Source organism: Rutidosis leptorrhynchoides, chromosome 6 (assembly GCF_046630445.1).
Source record: "Rutidosis leptorrhynchoides isolate AG116_Rl617_1_P2 chromosome 6, CSIRO_AGI_Rlap_v1, whole genome shotgun sequence".
In the NCBI taxonomy this organism is placed as follows: Eukaryota; Viridiplantae; Streptophyta; class Magnoliopsida; order Asterales; family Asteraceae; genus Rutidosis; species Rutidosis leptorrhynchoides.
Window position 1 is genome coordinate 335,700,929 of NC_092338.1, and position 16,166 is coordinate 335,717,094.

The window sequence follows — 16,166 nt, forward strand, 5'->3', positions numbered from 1 at the left end:
ACTGCTGAACAATTTGCATTCATAGTTACAGCCGAGAGTTCTTCCATTTTCTTTCTATTCGTGATTAGATCTTTCAAGAATTTAGCATACCTTGGCATTCCTGAAATCACATCAATGAAAGGAAGATTTACATTTATCTGTTTAAACATATCCAAGAATTTGGATTGCTCGGCTTCAAGTTTTTCTTTCTTCATTTTACTCGGGTAAGGAAGTGGTGGTTGGTATGGTTTAACATAAGGTTTATCCTTAACTGTGTTATCTTTATTAACCTTTTCAACTACCGGTTCTTTTTCCTTATCCTGATCAGGTTGTGGTTCTTGTGGAGTAGGAATAGTTTCATCAGAATTTACAGGTATTTCAGGTGGTTTAAGTGTTGTACCACTTCTTGTGGTAATAGCTTTAGCTGTTTCATTCCGGGGGTTAGCATTTGTATCACTAGGTAGACTTCCCGGTTTTCTTTCACCTATTAACCTTGCTAGGTTACTTACTTCTTGTTCCAGATTTTGAATAGAAGCTTGTTGATTTCTAAATGCTTGAGCATTTTGTTCATTTGTTTGTTTTTGAGATGTGAAAAACTGCGTTTGAGTTTCAACTAGCTTCGTCATCATATCTTCTAAATTCGGCTTTTTATCATCGGTTTGTTGTGGTGGTTTGTTTTGAAAATTCGGTCTTTGCTGATTGTAAGTATTATTGGATACTTGTTGATTGCTAGGACCTTGTTGGTTGTTGTATGGAATATTTCGGTTATAATTCTGGTTTTGATTGTAAATCGGTCTTGGCGGTTGATAATTATTCTGATAATTATTTCCAGGCCTTTGGTTTATGTATGAAATATTCTCTCTTTGTTCCATTGTTAATTCAATACTGAGACAATCTTTTGTCAAATGTGGTCCTCCACACTGCTCACAACTAATTCGTATAGCATGAATATCCTTAGTCATCTTTTCCATTCGTCTCTCGAAAGCATCTATCTTTGCGGAAATGGAATCTAAGTCATGGCTAGAATCGGCTCTAGCTGCTTTAGATGATCTAATGATATCTTTTTCTTGGTGCCACTCATGTGAGTGGGAAGCAGTATTATCAATAATTTTGTAAGCATCAGTTTCGGTTTTCTTCATAATAGAACCACCAGCTGCTATATCTATGTCTTTTCTTGTAGTGATGTCGCATCCTTGGTAGAATATTTGTACTATTTGACAGGTGTCTAAACCATGTTGCGGACATCCTCTTAACAACTTTCCATATCTTGTCCACGCCTCATATAGAGTTTCATTTGGCTTCTGTGTAAACGTAACAATTTCTGCTTGAAGTCTTACGGCTTTAGATGCAGGAAAGAATTGTTTAAGAAATTTGTCAATTAAAACGTCCCATGTATCAATCGCCCCTTCAGGTAACGATTCCAACCAATCTTTGGCTTCTCCCTTTAAAGTCCAGGGAAATAACATGAGATATATTTGTTCATCCTCCACTTCTCGGATTTTAAATAGTGTGCAGATCCTATTAAAGGTACGTAGATGTTCATTTGGATCTTCCTTCGGCGCACCACTAAATTGGCATTGATTAGTCACCATGTGTAGAATTTGTCCTTTGATTTCATAATCTGGCGCATTAATGTCTGGATGAGTAATTGCGTGACCTTGGCCAGTGCGTTTAGCTCTCATTCGGTCTTCCATACTTAAAGGTTCCAGATTCTCCATAATTGAATTTGTTGAATCGGTATCACTAGATGGTTCTGATTTAATAGTTCGTTCCTCAACAATCTCTGTTTGAATGATTGGTGGTTCCGGAGGAAAGTTTAATGGTTCAGGATCTATGAACCGTTCCTGAATATTTTCTGGATTCTCAATTGTGAGGTCGGGTTCAAAAAATGGATTATCGGTATTTTGAACTGAAGTACTTGGTCGACTGGATGACGATTCTAAAGAAAAATCAACGGCGGTTATATTTGCTAAATGTCTTGATCTAGTTACAGGTGGTGAACGTACAAAAGGTGGTGAACGTCTTGCTCGGTGCATTCACTGAATATCTTATTAGTTTTAAAAAGGAAAGAAAAATTATAATAAGTTATCCAATCAATAGACTTTTCTGATTTTGCCCACGTTTCGAATAGCCAAAAGATGCAGCAGAGGGGCAGGATTCGTTTGGTCTCAATATAATTGAGGACTGTTTGGCTCCAATAACCCGGTCCACGTACAAATCCAACTATTACTACGAACCAGAAAATTTTGATGTCTATCAATTTAACCACTCAAAATAAATTTTCGTAATTTTTAGAAATTTAGATAAGAAGTAGAATAAAATTCTAAGTCCTAAAAACTAGAATGGCGAGAAATAAGAGAGAAAAAGATTGCGCGTCGAAAAATGTCGAAAAAGAAAAAATGGTTGAAAAATAAAAGGTGACGGAAAAATAAAAGAAACTTATCAAAACTTAAAAATACTTAACTAATTTAACCTTATTACTACAACTAACTTAAAATTATAATCGCAAATTGAAATTACTAATTGGAATGATAATTGATACATAGTAAAAGGTGTAAAAATATTAAAGCTTACAAGAAAAACTAAATCCCAAATGGAAATAACTTAAAAAGAAACTAAAACTTAAAAAGGCGTCGCAAAATTCTAAAGCACCTAAATCTTAGTCTAAAGAAAAGGCACTTAAGGAATTCTACGGCAAAGCCTAAAAATATAGGAGTAAAAATAACTATAGCAAAAACTAAGTTTAAAATTAATTATGAGCTAAAAAATACAAATATTACGCTACAACGATTAAAAAGTTACAAAATATAAAAATATACAAAAAGTTGTAAAAGGTACAATTTTTATAAAAATATTATTTTTATATTATTTATTTAATAAAACTACTAATTTTACAATTTTAATTAAACTTATTTAAACTAAATACATAAATTAAATAAAAATAAAACTTAAAACTAATACTAATAATAATAATAATAATATTTAGGTTTTAATAATAATAATTAATAATACCCCGTAATCAATGCTTGATTAGGGTTTTGTCCGTGTGTCAGAAGCCCTCCGCGAGTTGCGGTGATAAATGAGGAAAACCCCGCGAGTCGCGGGGTTCAGAAAAACAGTTGACAGGTTTCACTTTTTACGCGTTTTTCTTTATTTTTTTTTTTTTTTTTATTTTCTTTTTTCTGTTTTTAGTTTAAATAAACGATTTTTAATAAAATTTATATTTTTATAAATTAAAATAAAGATAAAGAAACTTATAAAACTTAAATATTTAACAAAATCCTAAAAATACTTATATTTTTGTTTTTCTTTTTATATTTTTGAATAATTAAAACGTAATTTTTACAAAAACGACTTTTAATAAAAGTAGATAAAAATCTTTTTTTTTTTTTTTTATATTAGCGTTGCGCTTCCGGCTTTTAAGATAGCTCCCCGGCAGCGGCGCCAAAAATACTTGATGTCAAAGCAGAGGGGTATAAAATACTATTAATTTTTAGCAGAAAATACTATTAAATACGATACAATTTTACACAAGATATTTATTTATTTATAGAATGGATATACTTAAACCTTGCTACAACACTTATAGGCAGTGTACCTAATCGTATAGTAGTGTAGTTTTTAGTAAGTCCGGTTCGTTCCACAGGGAGATCTTTAAGCAAAGCTCAACGCTATATTAGTTTACTTTTATAAAAATACAAATATATATATAAGTAATATTATTATTATAAAGAGGGGTTTTTACCGTTTAATGACCGGTTTGTCGATTTTAAAACTTTAGTCGCAGTTAAAACCTAATGTAAAATATAAAATAAATACAAGACTTTAAATTAAAGCGTAAAGTAAATAACGATAATGAAATTGCGAATAATAAAAATGCGATAAAATTAAATTGCGATAATTAAAAGTACGATAATTAAAAGTGCGATAAAATGAAATAACAATAAATAAAAGTGCGATAATTAGAAGTGCAATTAAATATAAAATAAAGGAAATAAAATATGATATAAAAGAATTATGCTTATTTAAACTTCCGTAATCATGATGTTTGACGTGTTGATTTTAGTTTTATGCCCATGGGTTAATTGTCCTTTGTCCTGGATTATTCAATATGTCCGTCTGGTTTTTGTCCATAACAGTCCATCAGTCATAAATATAAATTGCAAGTGTCCTTGTCAAATTATTATTATACCCGAAGATAAATATTCCAACTAATTGGGGATTCGAATTGTAACAAGGTTTTAATACTTTGTTTAATGAATACACCAGGTTATCGACTGCGTGTAAACCAAGGTTTTACTACTTTGTTAACAATTACACCAATTACCCTTGAATGTAATTTCACCCCTGTTTTAATTATTCTAGTGGCTATTAATCCATTCCCGTGTCCGGTTAAATGAACGATTATTCGTACATATAAATACCCCGCCCATCGTGTCCGATCGAGTGTATATGGTAATTTATAGGGACGCCCAATTGTAAATCTTTATATTAACATTAACAAACTTTCATTTAGTTAAACAAATATAAAGCCCATTAATAGCCCATAGTCTAGTTTCCACAAGTGTCGTTCTTTTGTCCAAACCCCAATTATGGTACAAAGCTCAATTACCCAATTTTAGTAATTAGCCCAACATCATGATTACTTCGTTTTAAACAAGCATAATAATAACTTAGCTACGAGACATTAATGTAAAAAGGTTGAACATAACTTACAATGATTAAAATTAGCGTAGCGTTACACGGACAGAATTTCGACTTACACCCTTACAACATTCGCTAACATAACCTTATTATTAGAATTATAATTAAAATTAAAATATAAATTATAAATATAAATATATTACGTATATATTGAGAGAGATTGAGAAAATAAGATGATAAATTCGATCAGAATTCGGTTGGCTTTATAGCCAGAAGTGAAATTTGGGGCTCCGCGACTCGCGGCAAAATGCCCCTCAAACTCCGCGAGTCGCGGAGAGGTATTTACAATTCACTCCCTTGGAGTTTCCTGCTGCCGACGGTTTTTATTATATATATATAATATATATATAATTAATATAATTAATTATATATTATATTATATTTATATACATAGTTAACTTGTAATTTTTAGTCCGTTGCGTCGAGCGTTAAGAGTTGACTCTAGTCCCGGTTCCGGATTTTCGAACGTCCTTGCGTACAATTTAATATCTTGTACTTTGCGTTTTGAATCTTGTACTTCTGTGATTTCGAGACGTTTCTTATCAATAATTGGAACCTTTTTGATTGTCTTTTGTACTTTTGAGCTTTTTGGTCGTTTGCGTCTTCAATTCGTCGAATCTGTCTTTTGTCTTCACCTTTTATTATTTAAACGAATATCACTTGTAAATAGAACAATTGCAACTAAAAGCTTGTCTTTTTTGAGGAATAATGCTATGAAATATATGTTCGTTTTTAGCATTATCAATTAGTAATGTTCGCTTCTCACCAAAGTGAGAACAAGAACATCGGGCTACAACTATTAAACAAAACGTTTCCACAAGTGACGGAGTCGGTAATTGGGGTAAGAAATGAGGTTTTTAGATTGTTACGGGACTGTTGGACATTACGTAACCCTCGTCCCTTTGACGATGTTACAACACACTGTCTTATCAACGGCCATAACGGTTATGTTCCACAAGACCAAGGATGGGAAGTAGTCCTAGTAAAACCAGAATGCATGACTTGTTTCTGGACGTATGAATTACGTGTCTTTATTGCCTTTGCTGAACGACTTGTGTACTAGCTAGAATTATCTTCACAACTATCTTGTATCAAAGTTATTGTGTGCTATATTTCATGCTTTATGTAAAATAAGCGGTATTGTAAGTTTGTAAAATATTGTATAAAAGTTTGAACGCGAAATATTATTATAATCAGTTTTTCATATAGAATTGTAGTAGTTGAATTGTATATTAGCTACTAAGTATGAACTTAACGGGTATGTACTACCCGAATTTAAACTTATAAAACGCTAATATGAAGAAAAAACTTTTATAAATGAGTTCATATTATGCTACGAAATACTATTAACTACTCTTAATATTCTGTATGATTAACTTGTTCCATTTGACTATTTTGAAGGAAATGGCACCGACTACTCGACACACCGTGAATATGAATGAAGAGGAATTCCGTACTTTTCTAGCTTCAAACATAGCCGCAGTACAGGCTGCGCTACATACCAACAATAACCTTGGATCTAGCAGTACAGGAAATCGTGTAGGATGCACCTACAAAGAATTCACTGCCTGCAAACCTTTGGAATTTGATGGAACCGAAGGACCGATCGGATTGAAACGGTGGACCGAGAAGGTCGAATCGGTGTTTGCCATAAGTAAGTGTACTGAAGAGGACAAAGTGAAGTACGCTACTCATACCTTCACAGGTTCTGCGTTAACATGGTGGAATACCTATCTAGAGCAAGTGGGACAAGACGATGCGTACGCACTACCGTGGTCAGCATTCAAGCACTTGATGAACGAGAAGTACCGTCCCAGAACCGAGGTCAATAAGCTCAAGACAGAACTTAGAGGGTTACGAACCCAAGGATTTGATATTACCACGTACGAAAGACGATTCACAGAATTGTGCCTATTGTGTCCGGGAGCATTCGAAGATGAGGAAGAGAAGATCGACGCGTTTGTGAAAGGATTACCGGAAAGAATCCAAGAAGATATAAGTTCACACGAGCCCGCCTCTATACAGCAGGCATGTAGAATGGCTCACAAACTAGTGAACCAGATTGAAGAAAGAATTAAAGAACAGACTGCTGAAGAGGCCAATGTGAAGCAAGTCAAAAGAAAGTGGGAGGAAAACGGTGATAAGAATCACCAATACAACAACAACAGCAATTACAACAATAATCGCAACAATTATCCCAACAATCGCAACATCAATCGCAACTACAACAAACGGCCCAACAACAACAACAACAACAACAGCAACTACAACAATCATCCCAACAACAATAATAACTGCAACAACAACAACAATCAGAAGCAGCTATGCCAAAGGTGTGAAAAGTATCACTCGGGGTTCTGCACCAAATTTTGCAACAAGTGTAAAAGAAATGGTCATAGCGCGGCGAAGTGTGAGGTCTACGGACCAGGGGTTAATAGAACGAAAGGAACAAATGGTGTCGGAACGAGTAATGGCGGAGCAAGTAGTGTCGGAGCAAGTTATGCCAATGTAGTTTGTTATAAATGTGGAAAACCGGGCCACATTATTAGAAATTGCCCGAACCAGGAGAACACTAATGGACAAGGCTGCGGAAGAGTTTTCAATATTAATGTGGCAGAGGCACAGGAAGACCCGGAGCTTGTTACGGGTACGTTTCTTATTGACAATAAATCTGCTTACGTTTTATTTGATTCGGGTGCGGATAGAAGCTATATGAGTAGAGATTTTTGTGCTAAATTAAGTTGTCCATTGACACCTTTGGATAGTAAATTTTTACTCGAATTAGCAAATGGTAAATTAATTTCAGCAGATAATATATGTCGGAATCGAAAAATTAAACTGGTTAGCGAAACATTTAAGATTGATTTGATACCAGTAGAGTTAGGGAGTTTTGATGTGATAATCGATATGGACTGGTTGAAAGAAGTGAAAGCAGAGATCGTTTGTTACAAAAATGCAATTCGCATTATACGAGAAAAAGGAAAACCCTTAATGGTGTACGGAGAAAAGGGCAACACGAAGCTACATCTTATTAGTAATTTGAAGGCACAAAAACTAATAAGAAAAGGTTGCTATGCTGTTCTAGCACACGTCGAGACAGTACAAACTGAAGAAAAGAGCATCAATGATGTTTCCATTGCAAAAGAATTTCCCGATGTATTTCCGAAAGAATTACCTGGATTACCCCCACATCGATCCGTTGAATTTCAAATAGATCTTGTACCAGGAGCTGCACCAATAGCTCGTGCTCCTTACAGACTCGCACCCAACGAGATGAAAGAACTGCAAAGCTAATTACAAGAACTTTTAGAGCGTGGTTTCATTCGACCAAGCACATCACCGTGGGGAGCTCCTGTTTTGTTTGTCAAGAAGAAAGATGGTACATTCAGGTTGTGTATCGACTACCGAGAGTTGAACAAACTTACCATCAAGAACCGCTACCCACTACCGAGAATCGACGACTTATTTGATCAACTACAAGGCTCGTCTGTTTATTCAAAGATTGACTTACGTTCCGGGTATCATCAAATGCGGGTGAAAGAAGATGATATTCCAAAGACTGCTTTCAGAACACGTTACGGTCATTACGAGTTTATGGTCATGCCGTTTGGTTTAACTAATGCACCAGCTGTGTTCATGGACCTTATGAACCGAGTTTGTGGACCATACCTTGACAAGTTTGTCATTGTTTTCATTGATGACATACTTATTTACTCAAAGAATGACCAAGAACACGGTGAACATTTGAGAAAGGTGTTAGAAGTATTGAGGAAGGAAGAATTGTACACTAAGTTTTCAAAGTGTGCATTTTGGTTGGAAGAAGTTCAATTCCTCGGTCACATAGTGAACAAAGAAGGTATTAAGGTGGATCCGGCAAAGATAGAAACTGTTGAAAAGTGGGAAACCCCGAAAACTCCGAAACACATACGCCAGTTTTTAGGACTAGCTGGTTACTACAGAAGGTTCATCCAAAACTTTTCCAGAATAGCAAAACCCTTGACTGCATTAACGCATAAAGGGAAGATATTTGAATGGAATGATGAACAAGAGAAAGCGTTTCAGTTATTGAAGAAAAAGCTAACTACGGCACCTATATTGTCATTGCCTAAAGGGAATGACGATTTTGTGATTTATTGTGACGCATCAAAGCAAGGTCTCGGTTGTGTATTAATGCAACGAACGAAGGTGATTGCTTATACGTCTAGACAATTGAAGATTCACGAACAAAATTATACGACGCATGATTTGGAATTAGGCGCGGTTGTTTTTGCATTAAAGACTTGGAGGCACTACTTATATGGGGTCAAAAGTATTATATATACCGACCACAAAAGTCTTCAACACATATTTAATCAGAAACAACTGAATATGAGGCAGCGTAGGTGGATTGACTTATTGAATGATTACGACTTTGAGATTCGTTACCACCCGGGGAAGGTAAATGTGGTAGCCGATGCCTTGAGCAGGAAGGACAGAGAACCCATTCGAGTAAAATCTATGAATATAATGATTCATAATAACCTTACTACTCAAATAAAGGAGGCGCAACAAGGAGTTTTAAAAGAGGGAAATTTAAAGGATGAAATACCCAAAGGATCGGAGAAACATCTTAATATTCGGGAAGACGGAACCCGGTATAGGGCTGAAAGGATTTGGGTACCAAAATTTGGAGATGTGAGAGAAATGGTACTTAGAGAAGCTCATAAGACCAGATACTCAATACATCCTGGAACGGGGAAGATGTACAAGGATCTGAAGAAACATTTTTGGTGGCCGGGTATGAAAGCCGATGTTGCTAAATACGTAGGAGAATGTTTGACGTGTTCTAAGGTCAAAGCTGAGCATCAGAAACCATCAGGTTTACTTCAACAACCCAAAATCCCGGAATGGAAATGGGAAAACATTACCATGGATTTCATCACTAAATTGCCAAGGACTGCAACTGGTTTTGATACTATTTGGGTAATAGTTGATCGTCTCACCAAATCAGCACACTTCTTGCCAATAAGAGAAGATGACAAGATGGAGAAGTTAGCACGACTGTATTTGAAGGAAGTCATCTTCAGACATGGAATACCAATCTCTATTATCTCTGATAGGGATGGCAGATTTATTTCAAGATTCTGGCAGACATTACAGCAAGCATTAGGAACTCGTCTAGACATGAGTACTGCCTATCATCCACAAACTGATGGGCAGAGTGAAAGGACGATACAAACGCTTGAAGACATGCTACGAGCATGTGTTATTGATTTCGGAAACAGTTGGGATCGACATCTACCGTTAGCAGAATTTTCCTACAACAACAGCTACCATTCAAGCATTGAGATGGCGCCGTTTGAAGCACTTTATGGTAGAAAGTGCAGGTCTCCGATTTGTTGGAGTGAAGTGGGGGATAGACAGATTACGGGTCCAGAGATTATACAAGAAACTACCGAGAAGATCATCCAAATTCAACAGCGGTTGAAAACCGCCCAAAGTCGACAAAAGAGCTACGCTGACATTAAAAGAAAAGATATAGAATTTGAAATTGGAGAGATGGTCATGCTTAAAGTTGCACCTTGGAAAGGCGTTGTTCGATTTGGTAAACGAGGGAAATTAAATCCAAGGTATATTGGACCATTCAAGATTATTGATCGTGTCGGACCAGTAGCTTACCGACTTGAGTTACCTCAACAACTCGCGGCTGTACATAACACTTTCCACGTCTCGAATTTGAAGAAATGTTTTGCTAAAGAAGATCTCACTATTCCGTTAGATGAAATCCAAATCAACGAAAAACTTCAATTCATCGAAGAACCCGTCGAAATAATGGATCGTGAGGTTAAAAGACTTAAGCAAAACAAGATACCAATTGTTAAGGTTCGATGGAATGCTCGTAGAGGACCCGAGTTCACCTGGGAGCGGGAAGATCAGATGAAGAAGAAATACCCGCATCTATTTCCAGAAGATTCGTCAACACCTTCAACAGCTTAAAATTTCGGGACGAAATTTATTTAACGGGTAGGTACTGTAGTGACCCGAACTTTTCCATGTTTATATATATTAATTGAGATTGATATTTACATGATTAAATGTTTCCAACATGTTAAGCAATCAAACTTGTTAAGACTTGATTAATTGAAATAGGTTTCATATAGACAATTGACCACCCAAGTTGACCGGTGATTCACGAACGTTAAAACTTGTAAAAACTATATGATGACATATATATGGTTATATATATAGTTAAAATGATATTATGATAAGTAAATATATCATTAAGTATATTAACAATGAACTACATATGTAAAAACAAGACTACTAACTTAATGATTTTGAAACGAGACATATATGTAACGATTATCGTTGTAACGACATTTAATGTATATATATCATATTAAGAGATATTCGTACATCATAATATCATGATAATATAATAATTTAAAATCTATTTTAATATTATAAACATTGGGTTAACAACATTTAACAAGATCGTTAACCTAAAGGTTTCAAAACAACATTTACATGTAACGACTTACGATGACTTAACGACTCAGTTAAAATGTATATACATGTAGTGTTTTAATATGTATTCATAAACTTTTGAAAGACTTCAAGACACTTATCAAAATACTTCTACTTAACAAAAATGCTTACAATTACATCCTCGTTCAGTTTCATCAACAATTCTACTCGTATGCACCCGTATTCGTACTCGTACAATACACAGCTTTTAGATGTACATACTATTAGTATATACACTCCAATGATCAGCTCTTAGCAGCCCATGTGAGTCACCTAACACATGTGGGAACCATCATTTGGCAACTAGCATGAAATATCTCATAAAATTACAAAAATATGAGTAATCATTCATGACTTATTTACATGAAAACAAAATTACATATCCTTTATATCTAATCCATACACCAACGACCAAAAACACCTACAAACACTTTCATTCTTCAATTTTCTTCATCTAATTGATCTCTCTCAAGTTCTATCTTCAAGTTCTAAGTGTTCTTCATATATTTTACAAGTTCTAGTTACATAAGATCAAGAATACTTTCAAGTTTGCTAGCTCACTTCCAATCTTTTAAGGTGATCATCCAACCTCAAGAAATCTTTGTTTCTTACAGTAGGTTATCATTCTAATACAAGGTAATAATCATATTCAAACTTTGGTTCAATTTCTATAACTATAACAATCTAATTTCAAGTGATGATCTTACTTGAACTTGTTTTCGTGTCATGATTCTGCTTCAAGAACTTCGAGCCATCCAAGGATCCATTGAAGCTAGATCCATTTTTCTCTTTTCCAGTAGGTTTATTCAAGGAACTTAAGGTAGTAATGATATTCATAACATCATTCGATTCATACATATAAAGCTATCTTATTCGAAGGTTTAAACTTGTAATCACTAGAACATAGTTTAGTTAATTCTAAACTTGTTCGCAAACAAAAGTTAATCCTTCTAACTTGACTTTTAAAATCAAATAAACACATGTTCTATATCTATATGATATGCTAACTTAATGATTTAAAACCTGGAAACACGAAAAACACCGTAAAATCGGATTTACGCCGTCGTAGTAACACCGCGGGCTGTTTTGGGTTAGTTAATTAAAAACTATGATAAACTTTGATTTAAAAGTTGTTATTCTGAGAAAATGATTTTTATTATGAACATGAAACTATATCCAAAAATTATGGTTAAACTCAAAGTGGAAGTATGTTTTCTAAAATGGTCATCTAGACGTCGTTCTTTCGACTGAAATGACTACCTTTACAAAAACGACTTGTAACTTATTTTTATGACTATAAACCTATACTTTTATGTTTAGATACATAAAATAGAGTTCAATATGAAACCATAGCAATTTGATTCACTCAAAACGGATTTAAAATGAAGAAGTTATGGGTAAGAAGTTATGGGTAAAACAAGATTGGATAATTTTTCTCATTTTAGCTACGTGAAAATTGGTAACAAATCTATTCCAACCATAACTTAATCAACTTGTATTGTATATTATGTAATCTTGAGATACCATAGACACGTATACAATGTTTCGACCTATCATGTCGACACATCTATATATATTTCGGAACAACCATAGACACTCTATATGTGAATGTTGGAGTTAGCTATACATGGTTGAGGTTGATTCCAAAATATATATAGTTTGAGTTGTGATCAATACTGAGATACATATACACTGGGTCGTGGATTGATTCAAGATAATATTTATCGATTTATTTCTGTACATCTAACTGTGGACAACTAGTTGTAGGTTACTAACGAGGACAGCTGACTTAATAAACTTAAAACATCAAAATATATTAAAAGTGTTGTAAATATATTTTGAACATACTTTGATATATATGTATATATTGTTATAGGTTCGTGAATCAACCAGTGGCCAAGTCTTACTTCCCGACGAAGTAAAAATCTGTGAAAGTGAGTTATAGTCCCACTTTTAAAATCTAATATTTTTGGGATGAGCACATGCAGGATTTATAAATGATTTACAAAATAGACACAAGTACGTGAAACTACATTCTATGGTTGAATTATCGAAATTGAATATGCCCCTTTTTATTAAGTCTGGTAATCTAAGAATTAGGGAACAGACACCCTAATTGACGCGAATCCTAAAGATAGATCTATTGGGCCTAACAAACCCCATCCAAAGTACCGGATGCTTTAGTACTTCGAAATTTATATCATATCCGAAGGGTGTCCCGGAATGATGGGGATATTCTTATATATGCATCTTGTTAATGTCGGTTACCAGGTGTTCACCATATGAATGATTTTTTATCTCTATGTATGGGATGTGTATTGAAATATGAAATCTTGTGGTCTATTATTATGATTTGATATATATATAGGTTAAACCTATAACTCACCAACATTTTTGTTGACGTTTTAAGCATGTTTATTCTCAGGTGATTATTAAGAGCTTCCGCTGTCGCATACTTAAATAAGGACGAGATTTGGAGTCCATGCTTGTATGATATTGTGTAAAAACTGCATTCAAGCAACTTATTTTGTTGTAACATATTTGTATTGTAAACCATTATGTAATGGTCGTGTGTAAACAGGATATTTTAGATTATCATTATTTGATAATCTACGTAAAGCTTTTTAAAACCTTTATCTATGAAATAAAGGTTATGGTTTGTTTTAAAAATGAATGCAGTCTTTGAAAAACGTCTCATATAGAGGTCAAAACCTCGCAACGAAATCAATTAATATGGAACGTTTTTAATCAATAAGAACGGGACATTTCATATTTCATCCTTTAAATTTCTCTCTTTTAAAACTCCTTGTTGCGCCTCCTTTATTTGAGTAGTAAGGTTATTATGAATCATTATATTCATAGATTTTACTCGAATTGGTTCTCTGTCCTTCCTGCTCAAGGCATCGGCTACCACATTTACCTTCCCCGGGTGGTAACGAATCTCAAAGTCGTAATCATTCAATAATTCAATCCACCTACGCTGCCTCATATTCAGTTGTTTCTGATTAAATATGTGTTGAAGACTTTTGTGGTCGGTATATATAATACTTTTGACCCCATATAAGTTGTGCCTCCAAGTCTATAATGCAAAAACAACCGCGCCTAATTCCAAATCATGCGTCGTATAATTTTGTTCGTGAATCTTCAATTGTCTAGACGCATAAGCAATCACCTTCGTTCGTTGCATTAATACACAACCGAGACCTTGCTTTGATGCGTCACAATAAATCACAAAATCATCATTCCCTTTAGGCAATGACAATATATGTGTCGTAGTTAGCTTTTTCTTCAATAACTGAAACGCTTTCTCTTGTTCATCATTACATTCAAATTTCTTCCCTTTATGCGTTAATGCAGTCAAGGGTTTTGCTATTCTGGAAAAGTCTTGGATGAACCTTCTGTAGTAACCAGCTAGTCCTAAAAACTGGCGTATTTGTTTCGGAGTTTTCGGGGTTTCCCACTTTTCAACAGATTCTATCTTTGCCGGATCCACCTTAATACCTTCTTTGTTCACTATGTGACCGAGGAATTGAACTTCTTCCAACCAAAATGCACACTTTGAAAACTTAGCGTACAATTCTTTCTTCCTCAATATTTCTAACACCTTTCTCAAATGTTCACCGTGTTCTTGGTCATTCTTTGAGTAAATAAGTATGTCATCAATGAAAACAATGACAAACTTGTCAAGGTATGGTCCACACACTCGGTTCATAAGGTCCATGAACACAGCTGGTGCATTAGTTAAACCAAACGGCATGACCATAAACTCGTAATGACCGTAACGTGTTCTGAAAGCAGTCTTTGGAATATCATCTTCTTTCACCCGCATTTGATGATACCCGGAACGTAAGTCAATCTTTGAATAAACAGACGAGCCTTGTAGTTGATCAAATAAGTCGTCGATTCTCGGTAGTGGGTAGCGGTTCTTGATGGTAAGTTTGTTCAACTCTCGGTAGTCGATACACAACCTGAATGTACCATCTTTCTTCTTGACAAACAAAACAGGAGCTCCCCACGGTGATGTGCTTGGTCGAATGAAACCATGCTCTAAAAGTTCTTGTAATTGGCTTTGCAGTTCTTTCATCTCGCTGGGTGCGAGTCTGTAAGGAGCACGAGCTATTGGTGCAGCTCCTGGTACAAGATCTATTTGAAATTCAACAGATCGATGTGGAGGTAATCCCGGTAATTCTTTCGGAAATACATCGGGAAATTCTTTTGCAATGGGAACATCATTGATGCTCTTTTCTTCAGTTTGTACTTTCTCAACGTGTGCTAGAACAGCATAGCAACCTTTTCTTATTAGTTTTTGTGCCTTCAAATTACTAATAAGATGTAGCTTCGTGTTTCCCTTTTCTCCGTACACCATTAAGAGTTTTCCTTTTTCTCGTATAATGCGAATTGCATTTTTGTAACAAACGATCTCTGCTTTCACTTCTTTCAACCAGTCCATACCGATTATCACATCAAAACTCCCTAACTCTACTGGTATCAAATCAATCTTAAATGTTTCGCTAACCAGTTTAATTTCTCGATTCCGACATATATTATCTGCTGAAATTAATTTACCATTTGCTAATTCAAGTAAAAATTTACTATCCAAAGGCGTCAATGGACAACTTAATTTAGCACAAAAATCTCTACTCATATAGCTTCTCTCCGCACCCGAATCAAATAAAACGTAAGCAGATTTATTGTCAATATGAAACGTACCCGTAACAAGCTCCGGGTATTCCTGTGCCTCTGCCGCATTAATATTGAAAACTCTTCCGTGGCCTTGTCCATTCGTGTTCTCCTGGTTCGGGAAATTTCTAATAATGTGGCCCGGTTTTCCACATTTATAACAAACTACATTGGCATAACTTGCTCTGACACTACTTGCTCCACCATTACTCGTTCTGACACCATTTGTTCCTTTCGTTCTATTAACCCCTGGTCCGTAGACCTCACACTTCGCCGCGCTATGACCATTTCTTTTA